The following is a 26,243-nucleotide window of genomic DNA, read 5'->3' on the forward strand; positions in this document are numbered from 1 at the left end:
TACCCAGAACGAAGTGAAAAGGAAGTATAAATGTCAGCAGTCTTAATCAATATTCTCTGGCTACTGGTGCTTTTTCTCTTCTATTTTTTTTAGGCAGGTGTGTGTGCTGCAGGCAGATGGTGAGAAGAAGAAAATGAGAGTAAACATCAGCCTAGAGCAGCTCATTATTCCTGGAGCTTATCCTGCACCGCTCCTGCCATCTATGCATTTTCTAGGCAGCATTTCAGATATCTCCTCTCCCTCTGAACCTCCGTCTCCACTGTTGCTTCCAGAAGCATCGACGTCGAGGAACCGCTCGGGCATCCATTCATATGTCGGGGATAACAGGCTAATATTTTAATAAGGGTGTCAAGATTCTCCAAATCCAAGATGACAATTTGAGAGTAAGGTGTTTATATTATTGTGTCCATCCCATTCAGATCAATGAGGACCGACTAAATCCTAGACGCGTGATATTATTAAGTGGTGCACACAGCAGAGGCCAGGTATTTAATGAGCAAGGTGACTGTTTAGACATCGTGTAACTGCATTAATAATGAGGTACGACACATCTGGATCCATCGGATTCAGCCTAGCTGGGGTTTCATTTGCAATTCTGATCACCAAATGTCCTGGAGAAAGAAAAAACCCTGAATGAACATGTGTCGAATTCTTCTGTTGGTTTACGGTCTAAATTAAATTAAGACGGTGTGTGTCAAAGATGTGTCAAAACATTCGTCATCTTCAAAAACAGGTGTTAGCAAAATATATTAACTGGAAGGGCGCGCGGGGAGCGCAGACCTTCGCCAATGCCGTTTCCAGAAGTGAAATTGCATGTAGGCGTAATGTCTGCACCCTACCGACAAGTCACGTGAAAATAGAGCGAGTAACTTTGACGTAATCCTGCCGACAAACCGACAAAACCAAACCTCCAGAGGGTAAAATCATAAAAGGCTTTGATGGACTATGTATGAGGAGTTCTAATAAAACGGTACAAAGATCCTTACATATTTAATCAGAAATAAATGACCTTCTGTAGCAATGGTATAAACTATAGCTCATAACAGCAGGCAACAAAACCCGTTTGCATTCATAAGAAATAAACTGTAATTATGTCCGAACTTCTTTTTCTGAAGAAGCTTAATTGCGAAAAAACACTGAAGTTGAACCGAAAGGATGAGTTATAGAACTATCCTCTTAAAAGATGCGCCATCAAGGGCAGGGAAACTCGAGAAGCACTCCAGCTCCTCTTCAAGGAGGCTTATGCCTGGCTCTCGAAGCTTAGCACTGAGCTGACACCATTTTCGTAGCCTTTACATATCGTCCCCGTTCATTCGACCTTTCTTAAGCAACGGGTTGACACCTCGCATATGAATCAGGAACATAAACGTAATGGCTCTCTCCCGCGAATACATCCTGAACATTAGGCCGAGGATATTTATCTTACGGCGGCATGACGGAGGATAATATTATCCCATTAATTAATCGAGTCGCGCCTCATTCGCTGCCACAAGCAGCCATCCATCAAGACTCGTCGTCGTCGGGGTAGAAAGAGAGACGGAGACCCATCTGTTGAGCCGTCGTAATGCATCCATCCTCGCTGGGGAGTTAATGGCTGGCCAAACGCTGAATGATCGCGCGGCTGATGCCACGCCGGTGCCGGCCAATCGTTGACCATCTGATGCCCGAAGCAATTTCCAAGATTTCTTCTCGTCCGCAAAGTGGAGCGCTCGATTAATTGAGATGTCTGCTCGCGTAGCCGAAGCGAACCGGTTTATTAAAAAAAAGTGCGGTCACTTCTTATCGCACATTTCATCAACGCGGCCTGTTCGCACGCGGACTCGCACAAAACCAACGACTTTGTGTCGCATGCGCTTTCAGACTCGATGCAACATCATTTCAATTTGAGCCGCGGGTCGGAATTAATAAAGATTTCTTCATCGATCGCTCGGCAGACTCCTCCCCTCTTAATCAATGAATTGTCTCGTCAGAAAAAAAGTTTGAAAATACATTTAACATTCCTAAACGATAAATCAATATGAACATAATTAATTTTCTCAAGTTACTTTCTCTTTATCAAACTATCAACCCATTTCTGCAGTCCTTTTGGATTTCAGTGCCAAAGCAGCTGCAGAATGGAGAGACTGCTTCTCTTCCAAGGTCTATCTTGCAGTGTGCGGTCCACGCTGTTTTGTGTGTGTGTGTGCAGGGTTTTTCCTGCATAGAGAAAATTTGGGCTCGCGCCTAAGCCGTTTTCCCGAGCGCCTATGACAAATCCCGAGCGCCTAAGGCAAAAAAAAGTCTGCGATGGAAAAAATAAAATAAAAAACTGTGTTCATCACGTGCATGTCAGCGAATATGTTCTCAATAGTATGTTTCAAGGAGGCTACAGCCGAACCCTCGTTCTGTTTTGATCAATAGTAATCGAGTTCAGTGTTTCCCCTAGGTTTACAGCTTCAGGGGGGCGGGACTAGTGCCGCTAGCCATGTTGGTGCCCTGAGCTTAATTTAACACTGAGGTGTGCTCACCTGTGTGCGCACATCACGGCTGAGCGAGAGTTGTTGACGGGGGGGGGGGGGATTTCACCCTGTTCTAATGGTAGGGGAAACACTGGAGTTGATAAGCGTGTCTTCTTGTCTGATCAATACGCAACTGTGAGGTGCGCGAATGGACAGAGCGGCCAGCTGCTGATCACTCACTCAACAGCCCGACGTGTACTAATAGACGGTGCGCGCGCAGCTCGTCCAAAAAAAATTTGGGAGCACCGAAGACCCATTTTGACCCAGGAAAAACCCTGGTGTGTGTGTGTGTGTGGTGATTGACAAAAGAAAAGCTACAAATAAAAGGTTTCAATCTGTCATTCAAAAGATGACCAAAGCCTTTTCAGCTCATTTATATGTCTTGCATGTTCTATACCAAAAGGTTACATTGAAGATGGAACTTAAAACTTTTTCTCATGACGTATTCATAATGATCAAAAGCAGAACAAATTCTCCTTTATGCAGTGAACAAATACGATGCTTCTATATTAATACGAGTCCATCAAAGAAATATGCATGGACCAAAAATAAAAGATCTGTAATTCACCTTGCGAAATTTGCCACAAAAGTGCATGTGTGTGAGTGCGTGTGCGTGTGCGTGTGCGTGTAGGGGGGTACTCTCAAAGCCCCGGCACCGCGCCAGCCTCTCCCGACTCTCAAAACATCGGGGTCCCTTTCACACTGGATTTAGCGAACAATGAGGGTTTCAATGGGCCGGCGTCACGTGCTGGGAGATGCGTTGTGGTTGTCACAAGCGTTCGGGGATACGGACAGTAAATTCTGATGTTATTTAGCGGCGCGTTGCATATATTTGGGGGCTCCGTCGCTCCCTTTTTGTGCCCAGATTGGGTGCAGCTGTTCACCCACTGTTCGCTCTCTTCTTTCCCATGAACACACCGTTTTCCATTTAGGAATCCGCCCTCCCCCCCAAAAAAAGAAAACTACACAATTCCACACTTCACCTGTAGCGCCAGAAGTTGTTTACCCATTGAGTAAACACAACACACACGCACTAAGCTACTTCCTTTGCACCAACGGGCTCTCGGGAGGGAGCTGGTGGAGTCGACGTGCAAACGCAGTGTGGGGGGGGGGGGGAGAAGAAAAAAAGAGAAACTTGAGAACTGAAGTATCTCTTACAGCCCCTCCTGCTTCTTTTTCGCACTCCAACTCGAGAGCGAAGAAACGGGATGAAAGGATAATACTTGGAGTGGGAGGCGGCAAAGGCGAGCTTGCAAGAGGAAGCCAAGATGAAAGTAAATAGGAGTTTGGAAGTTTTCGGAAGCCGAATAAATACCCTCGGTGCCTGTCAAGACTCGGTGGTGCGCTCTGTTGTGAACTCGGCTTTCAAGCTTGTAGGCGAACGCTGCCGGTGGAGAGACTTTACCATCGGATTCCAGCGAGAAGTCAGACGTAGCAAATAAATGAAAGCACGTTGACAGCAACCTTTAGCAACGGCAGTACACCAGTCAAGGCGCGGTGATTCTTCTTCTTCTTTATCTCATTAAGTATACAAAAAAAAAAAATGGTAACCTTAGGACCCGTGTGCCCAGAAATGCACCGGCAGGCTGCTGGGGAGCGCTTCGCACGACGTGTTATTGAAATAGCACTTCGAGCACTTTTTTTTTAACTCTCGGGCGCGGTCGAACCAAAAAGCTCAGAAACGGGAGCATCCACCAAAGTAGTGTTCACATGAGTCTTTATTCACCACAGATGTTACATTTAGCATCTAGCCTGGAGTTCATCGTGTGCTCGGTTGAACAGGGATGGTCTGCTGATTTTCTTTTAATCGCAGATTATTTTCATGCATAATCAATTCATTGTTCTGGCGAAAGAATGATGAAAGAACGATAATCACAAATCTTCCACCGAGCCCGAGGTAACATCTTCAACTTGCTTTCTTTCTTTAGACTCAGTTTACAGAAGTATGGAATGGAGAGAAAAAAAGCAGCAAATCTTCCAACTTATAGTATCTGGAACCAGTGAATGCGAGACACTTTAGCTTTATTAAATAAATAAAAACAATATACAACAATTTATGAGATATCCAAATAGCAGAAAATTACACTCCCGTTGATCCTCTAATCGATTAATTAACTAAAAGGTACGCTTCTAAAATGGAGGTGGTCTGTTCAAATCAAGTGTAAAAATGAATCAAAGCAAACAAAATGATGAGTTCTCGACTCCCACAATACCCCTAAGAAATTAAAATGTAAATAGCCAAATCTTGAGGGCACGTCTACATATATTTGTCTTTGAAAGGAAGAACAAGTAAAGAAAGTCAACAGACACGAGAGCTTGTCGCGCCGGCCGCTGTGTCTCTGAACTCGTCGGCGGCACAGACACCTCGGTGTGAGCTCAGGAGAAAGAGAAAGAAGAAGAAGGAAAAGCAGAGGGCTGTGCCCCAGCTGCCTTTCACACGAAGACAAGACTTGCATCTTCAGAACCTTGTTAGTTCTCTGAAAAGGCCACCGACTAGTTTGGAATATTAAGCAGCCCGTGCTGTCGGAAATCAAAAGGATTTCGGAAGAGAGTGGGAAGCTTCTGAAAAAGCTTTGATGGTATATATCGCACAATCTCCCGCAGATATGACGGCATGAGGAAATAAAGACGGGGGAACAAAGGGCTACGGAGAGAGGAGGGCGGCAGAGGTCACTCCTCTCCTCCAAGGATTCTGCATATATGCCTATATCATTATGCCTCAATCAGAGAGACTTGCTCTTAAAATGTCAAGACTTCTGAGAGAGACACAATGCACGCGAGAGGCAGACATAGGAAACGGAAAAGAGGAAAGTGGGCCTCCGTAATGTTTCAGGTCATTCATCTGAACAGGCACTCGGGGAAGGCCATTGTCTCACTTCCAGTAAAGTCCAAATGCAGACCGCATTTACGGCATTAATAAGTGATGTCAGCGCTGCGACGCCCGGCACCGCCGCTTCTTTACTCTGAGACGAACGGGAAGCGTCCGTCGATAGCGAGAAGCAAATGGACGGACATTTTTGGATGACTCATAATTCACTTTCTATTTCCGATCCGTCCTCTGCTGGGAGGGGGAACCGTGATTAGGGTGCGGAGAAGGAAGGGGAAAGAAGAGAGGAAGCGGTTCAACCCATTCTGATGTCCGGTTCCCAAAGAAATTATTTGACCACCAGCGGGGGGGGCTGGCCTTTGCAGGAATAACTAGAACGGGCAGGTAATGACTAAAAACCGCAGTTTCCTGCCGAACGACTTGAAACAGATAAAAGACATGATGTGGTTTTTTTCTTGGTGTGACTCAAACATGTTCGTTTAACCCTCCTGTTGCCTTTGGGTCAATTTGACCCCATTCAATGTTTAACCCTCCTGTTACCTTTATATTTACTGACATATTTTACCCTTGGGGTCAATTTGACCCCAGCAATTAAAACCTCCAGAAATACCTAAATAGCCCTTTAAATATATAAAAAAGTTGATATTTCTTATATGTTTGACAGTGAAAAACAGCCTGGGGTCAAATTGACCCGAAAGAAGACCGGCATTAAACATTGAATGGGGTCAAATTGACCCTAAGGTAACAGGAGGGTTAATAATGAGAAAATTAAACGCGTTACGAAAAGATTCCATTTAGCTTGATACTCGTCTCATGCGAGACGACCTTCCTTGCCGTCACAGAACAAGGCCTTGAAGTTTAATCCAGTCATTGGCTGAAACTTAGCCGTCTTCTATATTCAAGATGTGAAAGACACAAAGTCAAGAAAGTAAGAGTCACAGTAGAGATAATCAAGAGAATAAATATGTAAATATGGCTCACGAAAACTGAAGATTTCAACCACAATCCAGCAACAAGGATGTACTGACAATGGAGGAGGTTCATGTCTCTTTCTGCAGGGTTACAGAAAAACTAGTTGACAGATTGTACAAGGCCGTGCCAATTCTTTGACACCATTCACAAGTCCAACAGCTTGTTAGTCAGTTTCTAACCCAGAACGTCCATGTGGCTTGGCTGTAACACGCCGGCCATGGTCCAAATGTCCACTGGAAGCATTTCAGAAGTGGAGTGTCTGAAGTAGAAACTCACTTTCTCTCTCTTGCTCGCTCTCTGTATGTTAACAACATATTTATTAGCTTTAATGCAAGTATGCACATGAAATCGAAATGCGAGCCAAACGGGTACAAATAGATGAGAGGCCAGATGCATAACAATCTAGGTGCACAACAAAAAATTAGGGATGCACCGATCTGATCGGCGCCGAGCCATATCGGCCGATATTCCCATTATCGGTTTTGATCGGCGTTCTCAAAACGGCCGATCAGATGACGTAACATCTGTGAGAACTATCAGACGTTTCAATCGCGGCGCACCTCAACGGAGACGATGCGCCCGGCGAGGGCCGCAGAGTGAGAGGTCCACGAGGGGATCCTCACCACCGAGCGGCGTCCCCGTCCCACGAGTTGAATCACTGGGTCAACTCAGCCGACTCTCGCATGTCTGAGCCCCTATAGACTGATGTGGACGGTAAACACATTCCATCGGGAGCGCGCGAGGGTTTTGATAAAGTTAGCGGAAGGATTGAAGTGACAACATCCGGTTTTGCAAAGTTAGCGGAAAGAACCACGTGAAACAACATCCGTTTATCAAAATAAGATGTCGACAAATCATACACGAACATATAAAAGTAAACAATGAACTGATTTTGTATCTTTATAGATCGTTTGAGATTTTGCTTAAATTATGCTAACATTAAAACATTTTTACTGGACCAAGGAAGAGTTTATAAAAAATTAGTCAGACTTTTGTATGTTAAGAAAAGTCCTGTATATAGATTTCCCCAAGAGTTCAAGGAAATGAAAAATGCAGATGTGTTCCATACATATCTGAAATCCCCTACAATAGCAATCAAACAATTTGAATGTATCAATTAGGACATTTTTCAAAGTAAAAGTCCTAAATGTTTAAAGAAATCGGTAATTTCTTTAATGTTTGAGTTGCTTTATATATAAATAAATAAAATAAATATACACTTTTATTAATCCCCAAGGGGAAATTAGTTCTCTGCATTTAACCCATCCTTAGTTATTAAGGAGCAGTGGGCTGCGGTGAAACGCCCGGGAAGCAACTGGGGGTTCAGTGCCTTGCTCAAGGACACTTCGACTTGCAGCTAATGGGGAGAGCGGGGATCGAACCCACGACCTTGCGGTTGAAGGACGGCCCTCTTACCCCACTGAGCTAAAGCCGCCCCCAAATCAACATGTATTTCCTCATAGTCCTAGGCAATAATGCTACACAATAAATAGAATGCTTCAATCGACACCGTGATCGGTATTATCGGATCGGCAGATACTGATTTCAGTGATCGGTGATCGGCACCAAAAACCTGATCGGTGCATCTCTAATCAGCTCGACACGGAGAAGCGAGTGCGCTCTGATCGCTCTCTTAATGAAGTATTGATACTAAAAATATGCTAAATCACATCGTGTTTAACGTACGGGTACTTTGTTAGCATCGCTGCACCGTGCAGCGTGACAGGAGTAGATGTAGCGCGCTAACATTCAAGCTAACCTGAACCCCCAAACGCTGTGGACATCTTGACGCTGATTGGCCGAGACGCGACACGTCCCATCAAAGATGTTTTATTGCGAAGAGCAACACTTCACACTTTTCTCCGCGTCTCACTGCAATCTCAACGGCAGCGGGCCAGGTGACCCCCCCCCCAAAAAACAAAAACTCTTCGGATCTCCACGATTCACGTGGATGACCTATTTTGAGTTCAAAACGGTGAATTTCACCGAAAGGTGACAAGTTTGCAGGTATGTAATAATGAACCGCGCGATCAGTTATACAGTCAAAAGAAATAGAAAGAAAATATTAAACGCTGAGCAAAGGAGAGGCTTGGGAATACCGTGTCCACTTTAAAGGTCAGCCCACTTTGAGTGTGCCTGCCGCAGGTGGAATTGTAGCATTTATTCATTGTACACACTGTGTAAAAAGCAATATTTTCAGCTATTTTATTTGAGTGGCCAAATTCCAAGTGTGATATTTATGCTAATGCTACTAAATATTGTGCCCTGGAAAAAATTCCCACAATGGAATAAAAACAATGTCCATGTTCATGCACACTACCATCTATTAACAATCCCACAATGCAATGCATTGAATGTTATCGGCCTGTCAGTAATTAGGAAAAATGAAACCGTGCTGAAACCTCAGATTGCTGTTGCCTATCGAGTAAAATAGAGTGTATATTACTAATGGAGTAGCGAGTGACCTACAGAGTTGTCCTATTTACTGCAGGTGGAAACATGAATGACCTCATTTATTACCTTGAGATAGGAACCTGTCTCCGTACGAGGCAATGGTGCTTAATCACAGAAGTAAGTCCAAAGGTCCATTAAACAAAACCCTGAAGCAAAACACAGCCTGAAATGTACTAAGAGGCAACTTGCTCACTTTTTGCTGTGTTTCTCTATAGATCCCTTTATCTCCGACAAGTCATCTCTATGTGCAGTGTCCCTCCCTTTTTCTGTCCAAAACAAACAAGGCTCTTGCCTTGGTTGTGTAATCACAGTGTCTGTTTTACATTAGATGGATAAAACGGGTTCAAGATACGACTTTGAGATATCTCTGGCAAATCAAATTCGTCATCGGCAACGGGGCCGTCAGAGCTGAGCTGAATGTCTAATGTGCTTCTCGGGCGTGGGATCGGGGAGACGGGAGGTAGGGGCGGCGGAGAAGCAGAGGAGACATGCCCGAGCTTTGACGGTATACGGCAAAGACTATTTATTCAGCTGCACTCCGTCATATGTGAAGCGAATCCACTCCCTTCTCTGCAGTCAGCATTCCCGGGGCTTATAGACTTCAGCGGCATATATAATGAGAAGGCTGATGTCAAAAGAAATGCGAGAAGAAGAAAAAAGAGGAATCATTAAACTCTTGTGCGAACAGCTCATACGGTCTGCTCGCTCAGTGGAATAAGAGGGCAAGTCATACACTCTGAATGAAGTTTATACTTGTGGATTGGCCAAAACATTACGAGTGACTGAGCATTGGGTTTTTTATTCTTAACAAAGCAGAAATTTGAAGGGAACTGAATTAAAAGTAGCTTAAAAGAAATAAATAATCAAAAGGGTTATTATAAAATCAGTCTCAGTCAGCCAAATTCTAAAGTAGAAGAAATTTAAAACCTCATTTGAAGCCCATCTCTTTCCGTTTGCCTGGTCGACTAAAGCTTGTTCAGAACTTTGAGAACAAAAGGGCACTTTTACATCTTCTCCACTCGGCACAAGCCGAATCTGTTGCACTGATTTACAACAGATTTGCATTCGTCTGACATTCTGCAAAGCGTTGACTCTTGCGAAAGTAAGTAAGTAAAGTTTATTTATATTGCACTTATCACAGCCAAAGTGGCGCAAAGTGCAGTAGTCAACTAGAACGGGCACTCGGTGGAGCGCATACCTTCGCATATCACAAGATTGGGCATTGAATTATGAACATGTTGGCATTAGTTGCATGCCAATTGGATAGAAATTGAAAATTGACCTCAAGATTTTGACCTTTTCATGACATTGACCTTGACCGTTGACCCGATCGATCCCAAAATCGAATCAAATGGTCCCCGGATAATAACCAATCATCCCACCAAATTTCATGCGATCCGGTTTAATACTTTTTGAGTTATGCGAGTAACACGCATACAAATTAATAAATACATGGCGATCAAAACATAACCTTTCGCATTTTCAATGCGAAGGTAATTAAACGAATTTGGCAATAACAGGGGCCAAAACATTTCAACAGTTAAAAGAGCAAAGTACAATACACAGTAAAAGATGGTGCAATAAAATAAATAAACAGAGAAGATAAAAAGGCATCTATAGCCATGTTAGTGCTCCACCTCCCCAACATGTCTTTTGACTGTTGGAGGAAGCGGGAGCACCGAGGGGTGACCCGGTCATTGGGGAGAAGCGGCTTCCTCCAGACACACGGGCCAGCAGGTTTCAGCCGTCTTGCTGTGAGGCAGCAGTGCTCAACCACGGAGCTATTGTGCTGCCCTTTTGTGGCATAAGTGCCATTCCAATGCTGTGGTAATATTTGGACAAAGTCGTCGACCAGTCAGCTCCAAATTATAAACTCCCTTTAGACCTGCCGACAGCTCCTTAGTAGAGAGGGGAGAGCTGCTGAAATGACCCCAAAAGAAGTCATGTTCTTTTTGCAGGAGGAGAAAAGAGCAACAGAGGACACGTTTGCGAGAGTACAGCTAATTTAATATTGAAGAAAAGTAAGTCAATAAACTCCGGACAATGTACAGACACCACATGAAATAGCTCATTACCCCCCTTTGTTGATTTAATAACATGTCAAATACTAAAACCTAATTACCTACACTGACTAATAAACATATTTCTAACAGATTACACATTCGTTCTGCTTAGATGCATCAAGAGGAGTGCACTACTTTGATGTTTGTTTTTGTGCCAATAGAAGCACAGGAAGTGATTTTAGCTCAACAACCATAATTAACTGGACATGATGCAAATATATCCTTATTATGGTACAACAACAACTAAGATCAGTAAAACAATTAGAATCAAATCGTGAAAAAACATCCTTAGAAGTCACAGTATTGCCTATCAATATGCAAATGAACTGTCAAATATGAAACTGATGATTCCCTTTAGCTGCTTCTGGTATTGAGCACACAGTCATGTCCGACTTGCTGGGCCACATGAAAGGACAGAGGCATTGTTGATGTTGTCAGAAACTGTGATAAAATGTCTCATGTGAAGAAAAAAAAGAAGTAAAAAGACTACTGGAAATGTTGGATAACCCCAAGAGCAATCAATAGCAACGTTTTTGAAAGCCCTTTCTCCGTGTGAGCATTTAGCACAAGCACAGGTGTAACTAGAATGGGCACTCGGTAGAGCGCATACCTTCGCATATCACAAGATTGGGCATTGAATTATGAACATTTTGGCATTAGTTGGATGCCAATTGGATAAAAATTGACCGCGCTATGGTAAAAAGAAGATTTTGACCTTTTCATGACCTTTGACCTGATCAATCTCCAAAATCTAATCAAATGGTCCCCGTATAATAACCAATCATCCCACCAAATTTCATACGATTCGGTTTAATACTTTTTGAGTTATGTGAGTAACACGCATACAAATAAATAAATAAATACACTGCGATCAAAACAAAACCTTCCGCATTCTCGAATGCGAAGGTAATTAATAACTTTAATGGTAGCTCTGTTACATTTAGTTGTTCCGGTAAGCAATATGAAGTGGCGTGGCTGAAAGATTGGGCAGTTTTACAGTAAATCAACTCACAAATGGGGGGGGTTCTTTTGAGCCAAATTAGTTCATCTTTATCACAAGTTATCGTGTGTCCAGACGCGAAGAGAACCCGAAAACAAGACCGCTGATGAAGCAGGTGCAGGTGGCTGGCGTGAGAACACTGCAGGGACACCCTTTCCAGTTTAATAAGTCCAGACAATCCAATAAAGACTTAACAGGTCTCTGGGGCCAAGGTCGCCCACCTACCTTTAAAAAAGAAGGAAAACTTCATTCGAAATCCTCATCAAGTGTGAATGTCACGGAGGTGGAGCAATGGAGGGTTGTGGAAGACTCATTTTGTGCAGAAAAGATGAGAGCTTCAGAGTTCCCCCAGTTTAGCAATTTCAGAGGGTGTTGAGTGGTAAAGCTGGCTATTAAAACAATTAACTAAGACATCATTTAGCTGCACTGGATAGTAAGTGGATGGCTCTTATACGAACGAAGTAATATGGCAGCCCAGAGACATTTCACGACACAAGTTTCATGCACTGAGCACTTCAATTATCAAACTGGATGTAGACAAACTCCTTCATATAAAACCATATCTTATGATTTGTATTACTTAAATTATTCATCTGGCCAGTTACTTTGCTTCTTTGACAAAGAACCAAATGATATGTTAATGTTTTTAAATGGCAGTGCTGAAACACACCCGTTAGCATTAGGGATGGGTATCGTTTGGGTTTTTTCCGATACCGGTGCCAAACCGGTACTTTTAAAACGATACCGGTGCCTAAACGGTGCCTGAACCGATACTTTTTTTTTTTAAACGCACACTGAGGACATTAAAAACCTCTTCGGCCATATTCCCTGTAGAAGCCGTTATCATGGAGCTCTGACACACAACAGATATCAGACTGTTAACATACACAATATATGTTCTCCGTTATATGGTGTGATATGTATTGTCATGTGCAGACTTTATAGGGTTAATCCTGTCACTGTTTTGATGGGCAAAGAGAACAACCAATCAGAGGGACTGAAGATGACACGTGACAAATAAAGTTTTGCTTCTGACAGCGAGTTACACTGAAACAAAGTGACGCCCCACGGTCTTTATTCCTCCGTCATTATATTCCCGGTAACACCGGGTAAACAGCCGGGACCGCTGGACACCAACACATCTGCTAGCAGACTGTCACGCTCGTAGCTCGTAGCTCGCGCTAGCTACGAGCTAGCTTAAGCATGGTTATAATGGCTAATTTATTATTTCTTGGGCTACTTTTGTGAATGCAAGACTTGCAATCAACGATACGGTACTAATCTGAATTAAGGCTGCTCGTCATAATCGGTCTCCACGTGTTCAGGGGGACCGATGGTGACGGTCTCCCCGTAGCGGCCAGCCTGACGCCGGTGTGCTCCACACGGGTTCACGCAGTCACACACGGCGCAGCCTCCGCTGTCAAACTTACATATGATAGGCTGTCGTAACCTGCTGACAGGGCGGAGTCACCAGAGAAGTTCACAACAATAGTTTTTTTCAATCTCAATCGGCTCAGGCACCGGAAAGAAGCACCGAAATGTGCGTTGCGTTTCGGTCCGGGTAATACCGGTTGTATTGGAACCGGTACCATATTGGCACCGGGTTTCGGTACCCAACCCTAGTTAGCATGTGAGCGAGCCGGGTCGAAGCTTGACCGAGCTTTACCCGAGTTATCACGGTCGACTGCTCAAATGTGTGCAAGTGTGTAGTAATTCCGGGGCTCCTACATAATGCAGGAGCCACCGTCCTTTGGAGACTATTATTTCCATTTTTATTCATTTGACAGACTGGCTTTGTCTGATCAACAGTCGAGAGCATAACGGCATTCTGTTTCCTATCGTATGAAATCTTTACGTACGAGAGAGGGTTTGGCATCTGTGCTTGAAAAATGTCTCGAACAATTAATTGAAGATCACAATTGTCAGTTTCATTTCCTGCCGATCGATTATCGGACAAGTTTAAGCTCTATGATGAATTCTCAAAACTAATCCAATATCGATGCAAAGTCAACACTTCCTGGAGCCGTTTCTTTATTAAAAAGCCTTATAGGAGGGCACTCCGGTAGCTCACCTGGCTTAGTGCATGCACCTATATATTCAGTCCTCTCTCTCTCTCTCTCTCTCTCCCTCCAAGCCATCTATCTATCCAATGCAGCTGAAATGCTGAACAGATAAAGTCTTGCTCGTAGTCCTTGAAGTAGATTGCTATGCAGTTACTTAAATGAGCTCATCTGGGGGAAACTTTCCGTGCTTACTTTCAGAAGGACCAATAGATGAGTATTAAGTGATACAACTGAAGCTGCCTGTCCAGATACATGTGGTTTTTGCCAGAATCCTTGTGACCAAAATCTCGACAGCAGAGGTGGCGAGTTCACAGTTAGCATGACTCAGTCACAATGGCTACGATTTTGAGAAAAACACACAATCTGATGATGCATAATGAATAGAAAGTACCACAAAAAAACACTCGTTGCAGAAACACCAACAATCAAGGAAAGACTCGTAGACAAACACACATTTTTAGTGTAGTCGTTGCTGAGTTCAGCTTTTTTATTTGTATTTATCTCAATTCCATTATTGACTACAATTGTTTGAATAAGCGAAGTGACACAGGAAGTCTGCAGTGAGTAACAAATGAAGTGGGAAGCGTTCAGCTTGTCAGTATCACACAAGCAGTGTTATTAACTTCAGTTGCACGGAACACAAGCCGGGAGCCAACATGGTGGCATCTCTATTTACCACCATTGAATAGACACTTGCATTACAGCACGCCTGCTGCAAGAGACAGTTGTGCCTGGGAATAACAGCACTACATTACTGTCTTCAATGTATGGCTCACCCATGAAGTGTGGATGAAGGGGCGATTGTAGTTCTTGGGTACCGACACCGACAGAAGGCACAAGCAGTACACACATGATCGCGAGCCAGCCAACCGGAGGATCTCGCTCCCCGTAGAGTGTTACAACTCCTTGGACCGACTGGCTTTTATTCCCTGCTACATCGACCGTGGAAAAATCTCTGTTGGGCATCTCTTTTTTTTCTGAAGGTCTTGCTCACTAAAAGCCAAAAAGTATGGTGAATAATGAGACTGGAGCATAAGTCCATATCAGTCTGCGTACTTGGGGGGCAACTGGGGCCAGGCTTGTTGTCAGGGGGGGGTATTTAGTATAGAGGAGGGGTGCAGAGGAACGTGCCCGGGGGAGGGTTATGAGTTCAGAGAATGCAGACATAAGCTGTCTGCGTGTTGCCTTTGAAGCAGGCCATGGTTGGCTGTTCTGAGGGTCAGAGGGCAAGGGTTTACAACAGCAGTGTCCCACAGCGAGCTCGGACTCATCCAACCTCCTCAACCCACTGCCAAAAATTAACACAGAATGAAGGCCACAAAACAAAAGCAGCCATTGTGAAGCGCTTGTTGGGTTGTGAGCTTTCGAGGAGCCCTCGAGAAATTTAAAGTCGAAATAACTTTCCGACCATGAAGGTCTACTGGTCTTGCTTTGACAATTCTAACAGAGCCAGAACCTTCCGGCAACGAGAGAAGGCAGGTCAGTTTATAAGATGGGTTAAATGTAGATTGCAATCATAAAGCAAATATAGATAGAGGCTGTTTGACAGTGTCGCTAAACCATCATCAAGCTGTGGTTTACAAGAGAAAAAAAATCCAGCTTTGATTCAGAGGTCGACTATATTACGGACATCTGCAATCCAATGCCGAGCCCAGGATATGGGAAATATGCTAGAAAATGACCTGCCCCGCCAAATGAGCGTCAGGTGCCACTTTTTGAATTGCTCATGATCATCTCCGAAAAAGTTAAACACAAGTCTGGTCCCTGCATAATACAATCCAAATGTCACCTGATCTTTCTTAAAGATTATAACGTTGAGTTCTTCATGCACTTTATTGAGCACACAGAGGTTTAGGAAGTGTAAAGCATGCAGCCGAGACACAGCATCCCTTTGTTCATTCGTCCATTATTTAGCATATGGACAACCTGGCTTTTCAATGCATTGGAGACAAAGGTCTCGGCATGAGCAAGCTCAAGCAGCTACAGCAGTGGGGCAGAAAATTACATCCTGTAGGTAGAAGACACATCAATGACATGTAGTCATGCAAGCCGAAAAAAGTTGGTGTAACAGCTTGGCGCCAGCAGCTTAGCTATTCGGATGGAAAATGAAGTAACAAAGACAAGGCGACATTCTTCTTTGTCACTTCCCACTATGTGCTGTGAATCTTTCATTTCTCAACATTAAAGATTTGCATCGTAAGATTGTATTTAAAACGGAATTGGAATTTAATTTCAAAGATTACATTTGCATTTTACCACTTCATTTATGCTGATTCAAAACTTTTAAGATTATGATTGTACGGATGAAAAACTGAAACAATCTTTATTCGTGCTTCTACATGTGTCAGATTTTCACAAAACCTGTTTCTTAAAGTAGTTTGGTAAAAAATGTAATCATATCACTTGCAGAATATTGCTGCAAACACATTATAGATTTGCCATCTAGCCATCTGACTGGCTACTCAAAGAAATTGGGAAACTTCCTTCACAGGTCATAAAGAGGACAAAAGAGTCCCAGGTGGTTCAGCTCCCTGATAAGAAAAAAGACAATCGAAAAAAGGTCCCCGTTGTAAAGTGGAGATAAAGCCTAGCCTGTTTTATCAATATCCTACATCCACTCAGCAGGATATTCAAGTGGATCACAGCAATAAAGAGTCTCAAAGGACCAACAAACACAAGATAGCAGGTTTGACGGCTTCCATGCGAGAAGGTGGTCGGTGAGGAGCGCCAAAGAAACGGCCAATTTAAAAAGAGATTTTCTGGTCAGCTTCAGCAAGAAAAGGGAGCATCAACAGTGGAGCGGTCAGCTGCCAGCATGGTCACAAACGACCCACATCTGATCATCTCTCTTCTGCCACTAGGAGTGGGCAATATGGATCTGGCCTAATAATATCATTGATTAATATCATCAGACAATATATCAGGAAATGTCGTCCAAAGGCCATTTTCGGGGGAAATCTTGAGAAAACAATGAAATAGCTAGATGGGAATATCGGTTTTGTGGCTCATCGTGTGAATGAGGTATCTGACAAATCTAGGTCCTTCATCACACTGACATTAAAGGGAAAGTTACTTCAGTAGAAACATGATAATAAAATCTGTACTGGCTGAGAAATGGACATTGTCTCGTGGCTTCGTGTTTTGGCCAAGCCAATATGTAAACCTCTCCCACGAAGGAAAAGCCTTTTCAGTTACGATTATTAAGTCAGTGAGAGGCAGCAAAGCATACGGTTCATAAACTGAAGGCTGAGACACTACAGAACAATAATTTTAAAAGGATATTGATAGATATTCCAATGTCTTTGAATTTGGCAGCACTTGCTCTTTATGGGCTGCTGGTAGAAAACAGATGGGAAAGCCTCAAGAGTGTGAGAAAAGACACACACAGACCTTTCCTTTCAAACTTAAGTAAGATGATAAACACACACCAAAATGAGCTTTGCATGTTCAGAAGAGATCTTTTTTTATCCACCATTACAAATGCATAATTGGTTGATAAAAATATAAAGAAAAATACCCTTTTTTTTATTTTTATATACAGAATCTAATACAAGCACAACTGTTGATTACATTGGAACCATCAAGACTCTTAAATATGAATGCTTTTGGTTCTTGTTGAGAGACATGTTACAGCTTGGCTAACACTACGATAATAGAGAATGATATTATTTCACAAGTAGCTGCCTGAATCAGAGAGCAGGTCTCAGGTCCAAGATTGACCATTTCTACTTTGGTCCCACGCTGCAGTAAGAGTACTTCAGAACAGGAGACCAAATGAGTGGAGTTCAATATAAAAACACCATTTGACAGCTTTCTGTCCACCTCAAATTCTTAAACCGACCACGCAGTCGAAACCAAGACGAGGGATCTTCAGCCAAAGGGACGCTTGGCGGTCTCACGCCGTCTGGTGAAATGTGCCGATGAAGGGCACTCGCAGACAACAGATTGGAATGGCTTCAGAAGGACTCGCACCAACAATATAAAACACAGCGCGGCGACGCAGAACTGCAGTCTGCCAAACTGAGCAGATGCAGCACTGGATATTTAATATCTATTGGAGATGACAAACTGAAGGGGGTGAAGTATGGGATTAAAAACTACAACTGTAGCACGCGTAAATCACACAATGATGAGGATTTGGTGAAACTGTGCAAATAAGACGCTGCCATGCAAAGACACCGGGAACTGCGAACAAAACAGCCCAGAGCTGATAGAATGATGAAATTAAAATATCAGAGGCAGTCATCTGCAAAACTAAATTGAAATACCATGCGTCTTAAATACACAAGATTGTACGAAAAATAGACGGTGAAATCATCAACAAATAAGAGTATTTCAAATCATCATACTGCAATTGGGTGTTTTCTGCTTGCAGACTAACTTTTGTGAAAAGGTACATTTTGTACCACAGCAGGAAATAGCATTAATAGATCCAAGAGGGGCGTATAGAGTTGTTGATCAATACCAGTGACTAAAGGATTACTCTGCCAGGTGCTGAGATTTATGGATTTCAAAGGGCTTTGTTTGGGTCTACATTTGTTCTTGGTATTTAGAGTCTAATTCAGAATCTCCTCACTTCCTAGTGAAGGATTTACTTGTATTATCTATTCAATCGTGTTCACATGTACACATTGTGCAGAGTGATACAAGGCCTTCAGAATTCAGCCTCGCTTTATCAACGCTGTGTTCCGATTAGCCGACTGCCTGATTAGCAAGCTGCCAACTTGTGCCAGTGCTGCTGCAATATGCCACCCCTCAAAAATAGTACGGTACACACACTTTGTGAAACAGGGTTTTTGTTCACAAGACTTTGTTTGCACATGTCTGGAAGCCCCGCCTGAAGATATAAAACCATACACCAAACCACACGCAAGTTCATTCTTTTTTCCATCAAATTCGTCACTAGTCTGTTTACTGCATTACATGTATTTTGTATTTTCACCTTTTCCCAACAGCCAGCTGTGCAGCAGTTAGTTTTAAGCAGCTTTAGTCAGTAAGTAGACAACATCTATAATTCTACAAAACGAAGCTTTAAAAAAAGATGCAAACCAGGAAATAAGCAATGTTTAAATCACTGGAAACTAGTTAGTGTTAAACATTTACTAATTAAAACTAGCACCATATTATTATTAGATGAATCTAATAATAATTTCCAATTATATATTGTGAAGAAAACAGTGGAAATGTCACATAAACTGTATATTTATAATATAGTTAGCCACGTTAATATACAAACAAACCTATCAACACAAGGGCACAAAGGACAAAGTGTTTAATTTAAGAGTTTGAATATTTGCAGAATGTGTGTGTATTTTTATGCGTGGCTACAAGTGTGTAATAAAGTGCGGGTAGTTCAGTTAATCAAGGTAAAAGGTCTTCATGCAAAAATTATCATTACTATATACACACACACACACTGTTACTAGAGTGTAAAATGTGAATTACTACTATCCATGAAGAAATTGCTTATTTGGATTGTTTGCACGGATCACAGTGACACATTCATCAATGATTTGAATTAATTCGATAATTATGATTCGACGGATGTGAGGTAGCGAGCAGAAAACATATTGATGGCACAACAGAATACAAAGAGCAATGTTAAACCAAAATACCATGAATAACTACTGATCTTCTCTTCCGCCTTTAAAATGTGAGTGTCTTCCACTTCACTTTTCCACGAAGGAAAAAATAAATAAAACACTGCTTAGCATCTGCTTCACGCCACTGCGTTCTGGTTCATGTGTGAAGTCAGAATCAAAGGAAACCAGAAAGCACACGACAGCAACTTTTAGAAATGGTCGCCTCGTCCTTGGCTGCCAGGGACCAATGTTGGTTGCCAATGTTGACAGCATGGTTACAAGTTACAAGTCTTTTATTGTCAGATGCACAGAATGACACAGGGTCAGACTGGGCACTGAAATTCTTAGGACAAGGCACCACACAACAACTACCATAGCATAACATAGCAAACATAATATAACATAACATGACATACACTCTGCACAAGTACTCTGAACATAATTTACATGTAATAACATATAATGACCTTACTAAATATACCAACCTATACATATAATACTAACATATATACATATACTACACATATGGTAACATATAATAAACTAAACTACAGACAGCATGGCTGCCATAAAGTTGTAGATTGTAACTGTAATAACGTCTCAAGGGTTACAATCGATTTCAGTTCAGGTCAAGCGCACACACAAAAAACGTACTGGCATTGTCTGGAGCTTCAACCGCACCTTTCTTCGTCGATATTTACAAAGGTCAGGAAAGAAAAGGGTCAAGGGTTGGTTTTTTTGGGAGACAAAGAAAGTGTTTCCAAATAAAGGTTTTCTGTCAAAATGTCGTAGATTTGTAAACTTTTGCCAAGACGGTCTGACTTGTGCCATGTTCATCGTCTCATGTGTGTCGCTCACTGTCCATTCAGCTTCTGGTTCATGAGCTTCGCTTCTCAACTCGTTTGCCTTTTTGTTCATTTGGATGGTAATGCCTCGAGCGCTGACACTGCTCCGATGACTGCTGACCCCGTACATACTTTGAGATTCAGTATATCTGACAGTTTTAACACGCAAAAGTGATCGTCAACGGCACCGATGATAATAAACTGTTGGTCTTCACCCCTGACCGACACTTGCGTGCTGAAATAAACTCAGACTAAGCGAAAAATCCAGGCGTGTTAATGGGGTCGTGCATGCACACAGCTCAGCTATGTGACCAGTCAATGGCTTGCACATTATAATTTCCATATTCAGTGCATTATCTTAACTCAAGTAATCTAATGTTTTGAGGAATGAAGCAGGCGTGTGATTAGTGAAGCATTTAAACACGTTTCAGCTGGTTTAAGCAAAATGTAAGGTATTTGAGAGTCAGTCGCCGTTATAAAAAACTACTCTGTATAGCCTGTGGTGTAGTTTGACATATGAAATACAAATCATAGCAGTAGGCAGAAAGAACTTAAGTAGAACATCCATCATTACAATTTTAATCGTGATCTCCCTAAACCAGCCGTAAAAAGTGAAGCTGTTCTCCTTTCATTCAACTAGCTATTTGATGGTATGTGAGGTGATTTGTTGTGTTCAGGACACGCGAGCAGGCCAGAACCTTCACAGATCTGGATATCACACAACAAATAACCAATGTAACAACACAAATCTATGTTACACAACTGCCTGTCATATACTAGGTTTAATTCCAGCAAATGTTATCAGCTACCAAGCCTTTATAATTTAAAAAAAAATGTTTTAACTGGAGTAAACATAGTACAGGAGGACTGTGTTATGTGGCCTGTGAACACTGCAGTACAGAAATGCCAAAGTATTGAGATAATGTAAAACAATGCCACAATAAATAAATACATGTAAATGAAGGGTTTTAGAAAGCAGTGCCGCCGTTAAAGGGATCAGTATCACAATATAAAAAAATGAATATCCGTCAACCTGCGCTTTTAAACTCCCAAATTCACATCATACACCTCAGACAAACTGTTAATAACCGAGTCGTAGCTTATTTTTCTCTCATCCCCTTTCTGTCTTTCTCGATGAACAGGAGCAGCTTCAGCACCCGAGTGACACAACCGCGGTGCATCACTGAACGCCACAACAGATCCTTCCTCCCACTGGCTTTAAGCAATGACAAGGGATTACTATCATATATGACACTCAACAATAAACCACAGCCCCTCTCTGCGCAGTTAATTCATTGCTTGGGATTTGGATCATTGTAACCTCACATTAATCCACGAAACCCTCGCTCGCACATTGCTCTTCGTTTACTTCTTTAATTTTACTCCGTTTCATTTTGGTTTGCATGTACATTTTAGTTCACAGTGTACATACATAGTACATTTGAACTTCTATCTGTATGAATGCAGCCCCCGTTTTAAGCTCGGCTGGATATTTAGGAGTACATGGGAACTTAACCCAATGCCAGTACCCTGGAAATAGCCTCATGCCATCTACATCACATCCTTAACAATGCACACTGTTAACAGCTGTGTAGTGACCAAGCATAAAGGGATCAGGCTGCAAAGGGCTGGTATGGAAAGACAATTTAAGATCTATAGTCAAGGACCACTAAACAGTACATGTAGTGCCACTGGGTCTCCGATTGCTGTATTACCAGAGGCACAATTACACAAAGTAGTCTTCTAACCTCCAGTGTGTAATAACAGGACGGCTGCAGGAATGCGTGGCGCTTGTAGGTGGAAATATCGAGGATGGGGGTGAGGGGGGATACTTTGAAGTTACTGCACATCAGAAAGATACAGAGGCTTAGCTCGACGAGTATCAGGGGTAAACTTGAAATGAAAGAGTAGATATTTTATGGCAACGAGTTGCTGGGTGAAGACTTCAGTACAACTGCCTTTTAAAACCAAAGACGACTGGACGTTAGCTAACTAATAAACAAGTTAACTTTGTCCGTTTCTGGTCTGGTCCATTCGCTCCCCCCCCCCCCCCAAAAAAAGCCTGTCATCACTTCGTCGCGTAGCCACATCATCAACAGGACAATAACGAAGCACGCTGATATTTTTGGGCAGTAAGACCCAGCCAAGCTAGCTAGTAAACCCACTGCTACTTTAGACTAACCTAAGCAGACATATGGTTAGCAATAGCATGCAAGCTAACAGGGGTATTGCATTCCGGAGAGTCAACGCTGAGATTTGAAGTTCCTGTATCCCCTCCTCCCGGTTCCGTTAACACTCGCCGAGCAGCTGAAGGTTGCATTAAAAGACTTCTGACGGTTAATTGATGCGCGGAGAGAAAACTGTGACAGACGAGGAAACGAAGATCTGTTCGGGTTTTTTAATGTTGCCTCGCTGATGTGGAACTGAAGAGGGGGGAAATATATCAGCTAGCACTGCATGCGAGTGTGTGAACAAGGGGAGCCGACAATACATTACGTTAGCAACCTTACCTGCGGGATTAAAGGTGTCCTTAAAAAAAAGCCGGTGTTTGTTTAGGAGCCACCAGAAGTTGTTGCTTCCGGTCGGTTAGTTAGTTTGAAAGAGTCCTATTTTACCTCAGGCTGAGTCAAGGTTCAACCGAAGAGACTTGGCTGACTGTGCCGCCTCCCAGCCACAACAGCGACTGACTCCTGCTCGCTCAGGATCCGAGTCTCACTGGGAAGGATCTGCAGTATCGCGAGATAGAACGAGAGCGCGGAGCTGTCCAAGAACCAATCAAATTAGCCGGCTGGAAAAAGCGTTTGTTTTGTTGGTGTTCCGCATGGTGCTGTGTGGAAATAAAATAAAATAAAACAGCAGCCTTATTTTACAAGTGTGCAGAGTTAATAAAAAAAGGGGAAGAACAGCTATACAAAAGGGTAATATAACTAGCAATGGAATAATAGAGGCATGAACATAATCGCAAGTGTAAATAATACAAATATCGGTAATACGAATTAATCAAAAGCATCAGTCAAAAGCATAATCATAAAACCTGTACAGGAGAACATTCCTGCCATCTGCTATTATACTTTATAATACCTCTGGCCAGATCCTCTTCAAATTGACCATCAATACACCTTGCACCTCTTTCACTTTATATACACTTATATACACTGTATACACTTTGCATTTTTTGCATTTACATTTTCTTTATTATTACATTTTTATTAAATGTAATATGCTCCTCTATTTTATTATAGTGTATACTTGCTTGCTGCTTCTCTAACCACATTCCCCCCTCGGGATGAATAAAGTATATATATATATATATATATATATATATATATATATATATATATATATCTTTAATCTCTCTATATATCTATATATATGTATAGAGCAAAGCAATTCCAGTATTTACAAAACCACAGAAGTCGGTCGGCAGATTCTGTTGATAAATTATAGATGTCCAGGTGAGAAATATGGATTATATGAGATAATATGAGAACTATATCAGTTTAGGTGCAAGAACATTAATTTCTATTTACTGAACCCCCTCATATCTCATATAAAAAAAGACAATTTGACAGACACAAAACAAAAATGTATGTCTGTGCTTGTGCTTGGTTTCTTTGATGAATCTTAATGAAACATGTTGTATACACTGGACCATGGGATTGTATGAGCGGACGGTAAAAGTAAAAACACTTAATACAGCCTCGGGCGGCATATAGAGATTAAACCGGGATGTTAAATGATGCATTAATTTCATGACATTAAAGAGAGATGAATTAATACAAAATGTTATTTAATTAATTAATCAAAACAATTATGAACCATTGGCTTCCTATGAGATTCTGCTGTCATCTGCTATTATTTAAATACTGCCTTTTATCTCACGTCTCTCTCTCTCCATAATGCATTATTCACTGTGTTCAAGCCTTGCTCATTGTAACTCTCCGGTTAAAAAGAGCGACACTTGATTCCAGTGTGGCGAGAGGACGTGTCAATCCTTGGTGATAAACCAAGGGTGTTAATGACACCATGCTGCATAATTGTAAATCTTTCAGTGGCAAAACTTGTTCAAGATCCTCACAAAAAAATCCTGTCAAGTTCATTATTATTATTTCTTTCTGTGTACTCCCTATCACCGTGATTTTTCTCTTTACAAATTACTTGCAAAAGTCGTGGCAATAAAAACCTTCCAACACCCACCCCCAGATTCCCTCCCTTCCTGTTCATCCCTTTAATTCATCATTCTGACTTTGGGTGTGGAGTTTCCATGTTTTCCACATGTTTGTGTGGGTTTTCTCACAGTGTTTTCTTTTCTCTCCCACAGACTAAATTCTTATGCGTTGCTTAGCTTTGTTCTTGTTTTAACTGTGTCTGTGTCCATCAATTGTTCTCTGCTCTTTGTGTAAGAAGAAAGAGAATCAATGGACACTGAAGTCAAACAAATATGTCTTTGGTCAATCAGGCTGGTTCTACTTCCTATTATGATTTCAAAGAGTAGCCTGAAGTATAATTCATCTTTGTATGCTTTTAAATGTGGAAACCACCCTGTGACAGACTGGTGACCGACCCAGAATTTCCTTAGCTTTCTCTTCAATCAAACCCACGCCTTGCTGCATCCCTAAAGAAGAATACAGAAAATAAAAGCCCTATTGTCAATGAGTGTGCGTCAGATTCTTTGACTGGACTGAGGAAACTGCTGGAATGTGTTATATAAAGTGCACTTTTAAGTTTTTCTTTGAGATCTAATGTCTTTTTCATGAGGCCGCATTATGATATTTCAGCAGAGACTAAAATAAGTGAGATAATCCCCCTGATGCCTATGCTTATGAAACACTCTATGAGAAAGAATAAAAGAAGATGATATCATCACAGGCAAAGATGCATGATGCAAGACAACAAAATCTCCCCTTTGAAAAAAAACTGTGTGTGCTCTCCCACAGCCTGTATGCCCCGAGGGCTGACTGGTATTCATTTTGTCATGGAAGCTGATGATGCCCATTAAACCCAGTTGGTTTTGATTCACCACACTCTGTGGTTTTCTGAATAGTTTGAGGTCAAAGCAGCATGCACTGTAGACTTGGAGACAATTCAAGTTTTTTAATATGTATGTTTTATATTTGCTGCAAAAAAATAGTCTCATTCACATTTGAATATAACAATTGCAGAGCTATATGAGGATTTCATATCACAGGTTTTATTGAGACCCTAAGAAAGATAGTGTATGTTGATGAGTTTGAGCTATACAGTATGGTGGTGTGGGTCTAGGGATGGCTCTGTCTGTCTGACTGTCTGAGATTTGAGACATTTTGTGAAGACCTTCATGCTTTTTTGACCCCCTGACCTTTCCTTTAATGCAAAGGATATATCTCAAAATCAAATGTGGGGTTTCGCACCAACTTTTGTAGGCCCTACCTCATTCATGATCCCCAGAGGTTGAAGCCTAATGACTTTGGTAAACCCCGGACTTTCCAATAGTCCCAACATGAGGTTTCGGGTGAAACTATTGAATGGACTCCCTCGGCTATTGATACGGACATTAGTGTCCACCTCATGATGAACTGTAATGACTTTGGTGATTCTTTTACTTCATTAAGCGCCATCATTAGTTTTGATTTGTCAAAAAAACCTAATGACACTCCTACCAGCCTCAATTGTACTTTGTACTTTGAGTTTAGTGCTAACTGGCAAATGTTAGCATGCTAAAACAATAATCTAAGATAGGGAACAGGGTAAACAATGAACAATGTTAGCATTGTCATTGTGAACATGCTAGCCTCACAAAGCAGCTAGCATGGCTGTTCTTTAAATTCAGATATGAACCCGAACATCTGATGAGACAAGGAATAATATTGTGTTCATTATTCTTTAAGGTTGGATTCCCCATTGTTTTAAATATGTTATCCCTCCATACATCTTCTAATGTTTCTGGTCGACAAGGAAAC

General features: G+C 42.0%; 1 protein-coding gene across 1 annotated transcript in view; it reads right to left on the reverse strand.

The window, feature by feature from the left end:
* The window catches only part of glceb (glucuronic acid epimerase b), a 46,690-nt gene extending 23,736 nt beyond the window's left edge, over positions 1-22,954 (reverse strand). The window contains exon 1 of the mRNA XM_056413728.1: positions 22,815-22,954. The gene's annotated coding sequence lies outside the window, so the exon portion shown is untranslated. The remainder of the gene's footprint in view (positions 1-22,814) is intronic.
* Positions 22,955-26,243: the final 3,289 nt, after the last annotated feature.

Source organism: Pseudoliparis swirei, chromosome 4 (assembly GCF_029220125.1).
Source record: "Pseudoliparis swirei isolate HS2019 ecotype Mariana Trench chromosome 4, NWPU_hadal_v1, whole genome shotgun sequence".
NCBI classification, from domain to species: Eukaryota; Metazoa; Chordata; class Actinopteri; order Perciformes; family Liparidae; genus Pseudoliparis; species Pseudoliparis swirei.